Here is a 7,978-nt window from a genome sequence, read left to right on the forward strand (position 1 = left end):
ATATTCGAGGCTAAACCACAAACTAAGGTTATAGAAAAACAAACTAGAACAGTCAGGTTGATTGATTCGCCTTGACATAACCGGTAAACCCAACACAATAAGAAACCGAACTGTAAGAAAAACGGATATGGTATAGGATAACCCAACACTGTATATATATATATTTATTAAAAACTATGTTAGGCCCATGAGGCCCATCTGAAGTCGCTAAAACTAGCTTTAAACCCTTAAAACCTCTTTGTGTATCAGGTTTTGTCTCTGCACTGCAACTTTACTCACAAAATCAATGGCGTCCATTGAAGCTTCATCAAAGAAACGAAAGGCCAAACAATCAATCAAACCCAACAAACGACACGATCTGTCCTATGTAAGAGACCTAGGCCAACAACTCCTGTCAAACAGGTCTCACATCAACAACCTCCCAGTCCTCCTCAACTTCCTCAACCCAGCTTCATCTTCTCCGCCTGAATTCATCCTCGAATCAATTCTCTCGATTCAATCGTTCTTCACTCCGCTCCTGAACGACCTCCCGGCCTCTTCAGCTAAGCCCACCGAAGACCCGGAATCCGTTTATCGAGTTTGGCTGCGGGCCAAGTTTGATGAGTTTGTTCACTTTCTCATTCGGTTGTCGGTTTCTGAAGAAGCTCTCAGGGTAATTATAAGTTGTATGTTTGAATTCGAATTTAGGGGTGTTAATTGGGTCGTGTTCTCGGGTTTTACATAACCCCAACCTGTGTAAGGCTGTGTTGGTGGGTTTAACCGACTTGAACCTAGAAAGCGTTTAAGAAATTTTAGGGGTATTCAGTGAGTTGTGTTGGCGGGTTAATCCGACGGACCTGAACCTGGAAATTGTGTAAGAAATGTGAACCCGAACAGTTTGACCCAAATGTTTTTTTTATTGTTTCACATTTTAAGACTTTAAAGTAAACTTTTTTACAATAAAAGCATACAAATTTATGTAAAAAATTGCTTTTTTAATAATAATAATAATAATAATAATAATAATATCATCTTATGTCAGTTTCATTTTTAGTTTTAAGTTTTGGTATGAAATACCCAAACCAAATTACATTAACCATATTTTACGTAAATAAAGTAAAATGTAAGTGGGTTAAACATGGGGTTGACCCAAACCTATTTATACCAAACCCACGAAATATCGTGTCAGAACTTCACACTCCTAATTGCAATCTTTAACTGTGTTTTTTTTAAATCTTTATTATTATAATAGTAATGGTGTTGAATGATGTGGGAATTTAGGAAGTGGTGGTGGATACTTTGATGGAGTGTGTGAAGGTTGGAAATGCAGGGAAGTTTCATTCTTCTATTTACCATAAGTTTATTCATACCCTGGTGAGTTTGTTACCTTATACTTGCCCTATTAATGCTACTCGTTTTTTTGTCACAGTGGTAGTTAGCTATATCTATAATAATATATATACAGTAAAAGAGAACAGTTGTTTGATAGCTTAAAGTAATTTAGGAGAATGTGTAATGAAAAGATTTGAATATAGAATTTCATTTTCATAAGCCGGTGTCTTATACAGAGAACTGTTATATCCATGAACCATAAAGTTGTGAACTTCTTAAACAAGAAAACTGAAATATACAAGATAACCACCAATGCTCCATACTATCTTGAAAGCTAGAACAAAACATAAATTATCTGGGTTGCCGGTCAAATGTACGGGCCAAGCTAGAAAGAATTGTGGGTTATTTTGTTTTTGTTTATATCTATTTTGAATTTTTGCTGCACATATATTTTTTGTTCATGCATGTTAGTCTAGTTGTTGCATGATTTCCTTCAATTAAGGACAAGAGTGGGGTTGTTTTCCCATGATATCCGTTTTATGTTTCCTTGTAACCCTTTATAAGGGAGTTCATCGTTTATTATTGAAGCATGCAGAAAATTGATAAAAAGTAGTCTATGTTCGGTGTTCCTTCCTAACCACATCATTATCTGTCTGAAACTAGTCGTTTTAGTTTTTAATAATATGGTAGAATCATGGAGGGGATCTTTTTGTTGTCTCGTCATTTTTTAAAATAGTTTACCTCAGCTTATCTATCTTTGCATGGTTGCTCTGTATTACATTTATTTATTATCTGACATCTTTGATGCTGTACAGGTTTATTCCATTGAGGAGGCTGATACTCTGTTAGATTTGCTTGTATCAAAATATTTCAAGCACACCGATATCTGGTAAAAAGCTCTGATCATTATGCACAAAGTGGCTTCCTTTTTTCTTTTCTGTTTTTATGCTAATAACATATGTTAAATGATAATTAATGTTTTTTTTGCGTGACAGTTATTTCACTTACATAAGTATTGAGAAGCTAATTCGAACACTTGATGTCAACAAAAGCTCTGGTACAAAGTTTAACAATGTTGTCAGTAGATATATTTTTCATCATTTATATATCTTCACTGGTTTAATAATGACTTATATCATCAGATGCCAAATCTGAGAATGCTGATTCTGAAAAGGAAAGTTTGACAAAAGCCAGGTTGGTCTTTGCTATGTAGACGTGCTTGTTACTTTCAATATTAGCTTGTGATCATATTTGAAAAGACTTGATACGCCGCACTATTGTATTAGCAAGTAGCAAAGGTTATGGCTTTTGTGTTGATTGTCTTGTATGTGCAATTGCAATATGTACATTCATACCTTTTTTAGTCTTCATGTAGTATGCATCTTACTGTTTAATGTGATTCTCTTTTGATAAATTGAAATCGTGATATGTGGATTATGCCATCTTGAATCATTCGTTAGATGTATCAGAGATTTCGTATGTGTTGATAAATAAGTGGTACCTTAAGTATAGTTTCATATTATACTAGGACATGCCAATCTGTCTAAATTGCAACGGAAGTGTATCTAATGACCTTACTGTTCAGCTAGTTTTTTCATACCAAGTCAACAATAGCTACCAATTTAACATGTGTTATATGTTCTCTATGGGCCTATTATTTTTTCTACAGTGTCATGTTATTTATGCTATATGTGGGCTTGATGCATTCACCTTTTTACATGCTGCATAGATGTTCTCTGTGCGTGCTGGAGACATATCGCTAGATCATAAGCGTTGAGGCTGGGCCTAGCGCTTAGGCGATAAGCGCAAAAAAAGCGTCTGATTTAAAAAAAAGCGCACATTAAAAACAATTTTTTTTAACTAAAATAGAACATCTTAATAAGAAGACATACATTCATTCTTGAAATAGTTCATAGAACAACTATTTTACTTTATATGTTAACCTATCATTATTTATAAAAAAAGTGATCTTAGGGTTACTGTAGCACACTGCAGCAGAGCTGCAAAGTGCAAATGCACAGCTACAATTTTACTTTATAATATAAAATAAAATGAACTTGTTTGTTGCAGCTTTTCTATTTAAACCCTATGTATAGAAAATTAGAACACCAAAAAGGCTTTCATCCGCTTCCTTCCAGGTAATTCTCCTCCATTTCAGGCCGGAATTTCAGGTTTTAGCCGGAATCTGGTCGGAATTTTCAGATTTTAGCCGGAATCTGGCCGGAAGTGCGCCTTGACCGCCACAAGGCGCTTTACCTGCGCTGTGCCTTAAATTAGCGCCTAGGCGTGCGCCCAGTGCGCTTTTAATAACTATGCGCTAGATCATGCATTACATTTTTTTTCTCTTTAGCTTTATAACTTTTCAATTAGCATGAAGCTTATAGGAAAAAAAGGCATTAACTCTATTGGCTTTATGAACCATAGTTAGGAAAATTGGCGTAGTTCCGAAGTTAAGATCTGTTTTCATGTGTTAAGATAATATAGTATTAAGTCTCTGAAACTGGACCCACGAAATGACAAAACATGTTAAAAAATACTTATGGCAAAGCACTTCCACTTGTCCTATTATGAAGCATAAGCCAATACTATAAGTCTATTAGATACTTTTTAGGGTTTACCAATATGACTTGAAAATTAATTGTCAGTATGTCATGAAAGTTTGCAATGAAGACATAAATTGTTGCCATCGAGACTCGTTGTATCTCGAAGTTGAGAACTTGAAGGCCATACAAATTGCTCACGGACGTTGTCAGTTGGCAGTTTGGCCATGAGCATATGTCTTCTACTTCCTTTTTTAAACCTGTCATAATGTCTCTTAGGTTGATTGTTAAAGCATTTTTCTTTGGTTAATTTGAGCTAACAAGGCTGTTGGATGACATGAATCTGACAGCATGTTTGTTTAACTGCAGTGGGGAGGCTTTAATACGCAATATACATCATGTGATATCTAAGATTCCTCCCCCTCAACAACTTGGTGATAAAACTGAATTTGAAATGTGGAATGCATCAGGTGAGGACTCTTGTTTTATTCAAAAGCTGATTCGGTTTTTTTAAACGCATGCTTCATATAGTGCTGATCAAAAAGTCAAATCTTTTTAAAAAATCTGTTATGCAATGACGAGTTGGTCAGCAGACTCGTCTTTTTAAGTTTTTAAAATTGAAAGCTTAGCTCATTTTTGTGATTCTAAATTAGGTTTTTTCTTAGTTTTATTTTGCAGTTTCTTTTCCTTACATGATCTTTTCATTGTTTTTTATTAGTTTATAGATTATAGTTAATCTTATATGTTCTTTGTATGTTAGGTGTTTTCAACAAAGACAGTAAAACAGAGTCTAAGAAAAATAAGGGAACAGAAGGAAAGCATGGCAAGGACAAGAAGTCTAGCAGTGATGTAAGTCCTTGGTTTTCATATCTTCATATTTTTGCTCTTTATAATGGTTAAATTCCTTAGTTGCTAAATTAAATACATTATATGATTCCCCTTCTGCTCAAAATATGGGTGGGCAGACAAACCAATTAACCAAACCATAACTGAAGAAATTGAACCGGAATAACTGATGGTTCGGTTTTATTGTTTTTAATAACTGATTATATTGGTTCAAATACATGCATTTACAAAATCGAATAAACCGACATGATATATAATCAAACAAGCTATTGTTTTTTTAAAGAAATTTTGGTGTTAAAAAATCTCTTAACTAATAGTGAAATCCAAAAGTCTAGGCCCAAATACGTATTAAATTTGTTAATATCTTATACTTATGTCATAGCCAGAATTTGTACTAGACTTGGCCCCAAGCCTACAAAGCTCAGTAGCTGGATAACCAGAGTTTGTACAAGTTGTTGATAACCTAAAATCATCCATACTGATTGGTTCTGTGATTTCAGTAACCAAAACTTTTGGTTATGGGTTAAAACCGAACCAAAACAGGCACATTGCTCGTTTATTTATAAACATCTTTTTGTCGTTTGTTTAATTGTTTTATGCAATATTTAGGTTTCTCTTTGTTTATTAATTCCAGGTTCCATCTTAAAGTATCATTTCCAAAAAGATGAAGCTGAAGTTTTCTAAAGCATGGATGTCATTCCTCAAGTTACAACTTCCTATCGATTTGTACAAGGAGGTAACTTTGTAGTGATTTAGTTATATCTTTGTGCACGTATAATTATGCACTCAACATGTTTAAAATACAGCATAGAGCATACAACTTTTATTTGGTACTTGACTACATTCTTGTTTTTTCATCCTTAGGTTCTCGTTACTCTTCATCAGGCGGTGATCCCGTATTTGTCTAATCCAATTTTGTTATGGTAAGTCCCACACGAAAGCATATTCATTCAATTTTCTGACATATTATTTATACACGTGTTATTTTAACAAGAGTGGTTAATGTGCAGTGATTTTTTGACAAAATCGTATGACATTGGAGGCGTTATAAGTGTGATGGCTCTTAGCGGCTTGTTCATTCTTATGACAGAACATGGTTTAGAGTATCCCAATCTTTATGTGAAACTTTATGCACTCCTTCAACCCTCTATATTCATTGCGAAACACAGAGCCAAGTTCTTTCAGGTTACTCTTGCTTATCTTCATGACATATACTTGAAGATATTAAATTTCTTGTCTTCTAAATGTCCATATTATGCAGCTTCTTGATTCATGCCTTAAATCGCCACTTCTTCCTGCTTATCTGGCTGCTTCATTTGCCAAGAAACTGAGCCGACTCGCCCTAACCGTCCCTCCTTCCGGACACCTTGTTATTATTGCTCTAATCCATAATCTCTTGCGAAGGCATCCTTCGATTAACTGTTTAGTTCACCAGGTAATAAAACATGATTTTGTGAATCTGTTTTAGATTACACATACATAATTCATAATGCTTGGATGGTGACATGTTCTTTTGCAGGAAGAAAAGGATCAAACAACTAAGGATGACACCAGCGTTAAACCGGGAATTGATCTGTTTAACAGTGAAGAAACTGATCTTGTTAAAACCAATGCCATGAGTAAGTTGCAGAGCGTTTAGCTTTTTTGAAAATATTTAAACTTTTGTCTTCATGTTGCTGAGGTTATAATTTTTGCAGGGAGTTCTTTGTGGGAAATTGATACCCTGCGCCACCATTACTGTCCCCCGGTGTCTAGGTAAAGTATACTTATATACAAACTTTAAGCTTTGTGCTTTGTATTTACGCGTGGTGTTTATGTAGGTTTGTACTGTCACTGGAGAATGATTTAACAGTTAGACCCAAAACAACAGAAGTTGCTGTAAAGGATTTTAGTTCAGGTTCATATGCAACCATATTTAGAGCTGAGGTAATATAAATTTGATATATGTATTTATGTTTTTGTTTTAGAAGCATGATAGATTGTCATATGGGATTACGTGAATGCAGACGAAAAGGAGAGTTAAGCAGGTTCCATTGGCTTTCTACAAGGCGATGCCGACTTGCTTGTTTTCGGAGAGTGATTTTTGTAGTTGGACTTTCCAATCTGAAGAGCAAAAACAATGAAGAAATTGTTGGCTACTAGTTTCTCAAAATCACAAGCAAAAATTTTGAGGTGGAAGTTGAATGTTGTTAGATTTAGAGGGATAAATTTTGCCAAGTATTCAAATAGCTATATTTTGTTCACGAATTAATGTATCTTATTATTTAGCATCGTTGAGTGTTGAAGTTATATGATATGGCAAGGATACTGTTAACAGTTTATTATGATTAAAAACATGTTTTGTGGGTTTTGCCATATGATGCAAAACTTGGAAATTAGAGAGGTTTATGACTGAGAATAATGTTTATAAGTGTACACACTCCGGCCCTAGTAGAGGTGGACAACAAAACCGGTTCCTGGAACCGGTTCGGTGGAACCGAACCGGAACCGAACCGGTTCCTACCCGTTTTTCGTAGGAACCGGTTCGGTTCCGTTTCAACCCGACGATCCGGAACCGGTTTGACATGTTTGGAGGTGGACCGGGTAGGAACCGGAACCGAACCGGAACCGGTTCTGGAACCGGTTCGACCGGAACCGGTTCGGAACCGGTTATAGCCGTTGGAGTGGTTCTAGCCGTTGGGAAACGGTTTTATGGCCGTTTTTTGACCGTTGGGGTCAAAAATGGCCGTTTTTTTGGCTCCCCAAACACCCCACTACTAGTATAAATAGGTATTTGGTGTAATGGGTTCATCACAACACTCAAAACGCAAACCCGAACGCAAAAAAATACAAAAAAACGCTATTACAACGTTCTGAGTTCTCTAATATCTTGTTTTCTCTTCTTCTATATTCATATTTGTTGTTATGGCTGCCTCACAATCATCGGTTGGTCAAGGTTCCACCGCCGGACCAAGTTTCGTTCGTATTGTACCTCATAATCGTAATCAAGAGATTTGGTGCAATTGGGATTTGGTTGAATTGAGTGACCATTCATTGAAGGCTCGGTGCAAGTTTTGTGGGATTTATTTAAACCCACTTTCGAATTCAAATTTGAAGAAACACATCGAAAGACCGTATTGCAGGGCGTTGAAACAGAACGTCGAGTCGCAACAAACGCAAATGGATAGTGAAGGCGGAATATTTACATACCAAATTGATCGAGTTCAAGATCGTATGGCGAAGTTTGTGATTCAAGAAGCTTTGCCGTTTAGCCACTTCGACAACCCTCGCTTAACCGCCAT

At 35.8% G+C, this 7,978-nt stretch overlaps 1 pseudogene across 1 annotated transcript; it reads left to right on the plus strand.

Annotated features, from left to right (window-relative positions):
* Positions 1-250: 250 nt before the first annotated feature.
* Positions 251-7,029, plus strand: LOC143593330 (protein NUCLEOLAR COMPLEX ASSOCIATED 4-like; annotated as a pseudogene). Its single transcript, XR_013146086.1, has 15 exons — positions 251-652; positions 1,261-1,353; positions 2,127-2,200; positions 2,307-2,368; positions 2,454-2,505; positions 4,221-4,321; positions 4,612-4,700; positions 5,332-5,433; positions 5,562-5,620; positions 5,708-5,882; positions 5,959-6,132; positions 6,217-6,316; positions 6,395-6,452; positions 6,518-6,623; positions 6,704-7,029. The product of XR_013146086.1 is annotated as a protein NUCLEOLAR COMPLEX ASSOCIATED 4-like (transcript).
* Positions 7,030-7,978: the final 949 nt, after the last annotated feature.

The sequence above is a fragment of the Bidens hawaiensis genome, unplaced genomic scaffold (genome assembly GCF_021521415.1).
Source record: "Bidens hawaiensis isolate Kalapana, Puna unplaced genomic scaffold, B.hawaiensis_p1.1 tig00041930_1, whole genome shotgun sequence".
Classification (NCBI taxonomy): Eukaryota; Viridiplantae; Streptophyta; class Magnoliopsida; order Asterales; family Asteraceae; genus Bidens; species Bidens hawaiensis.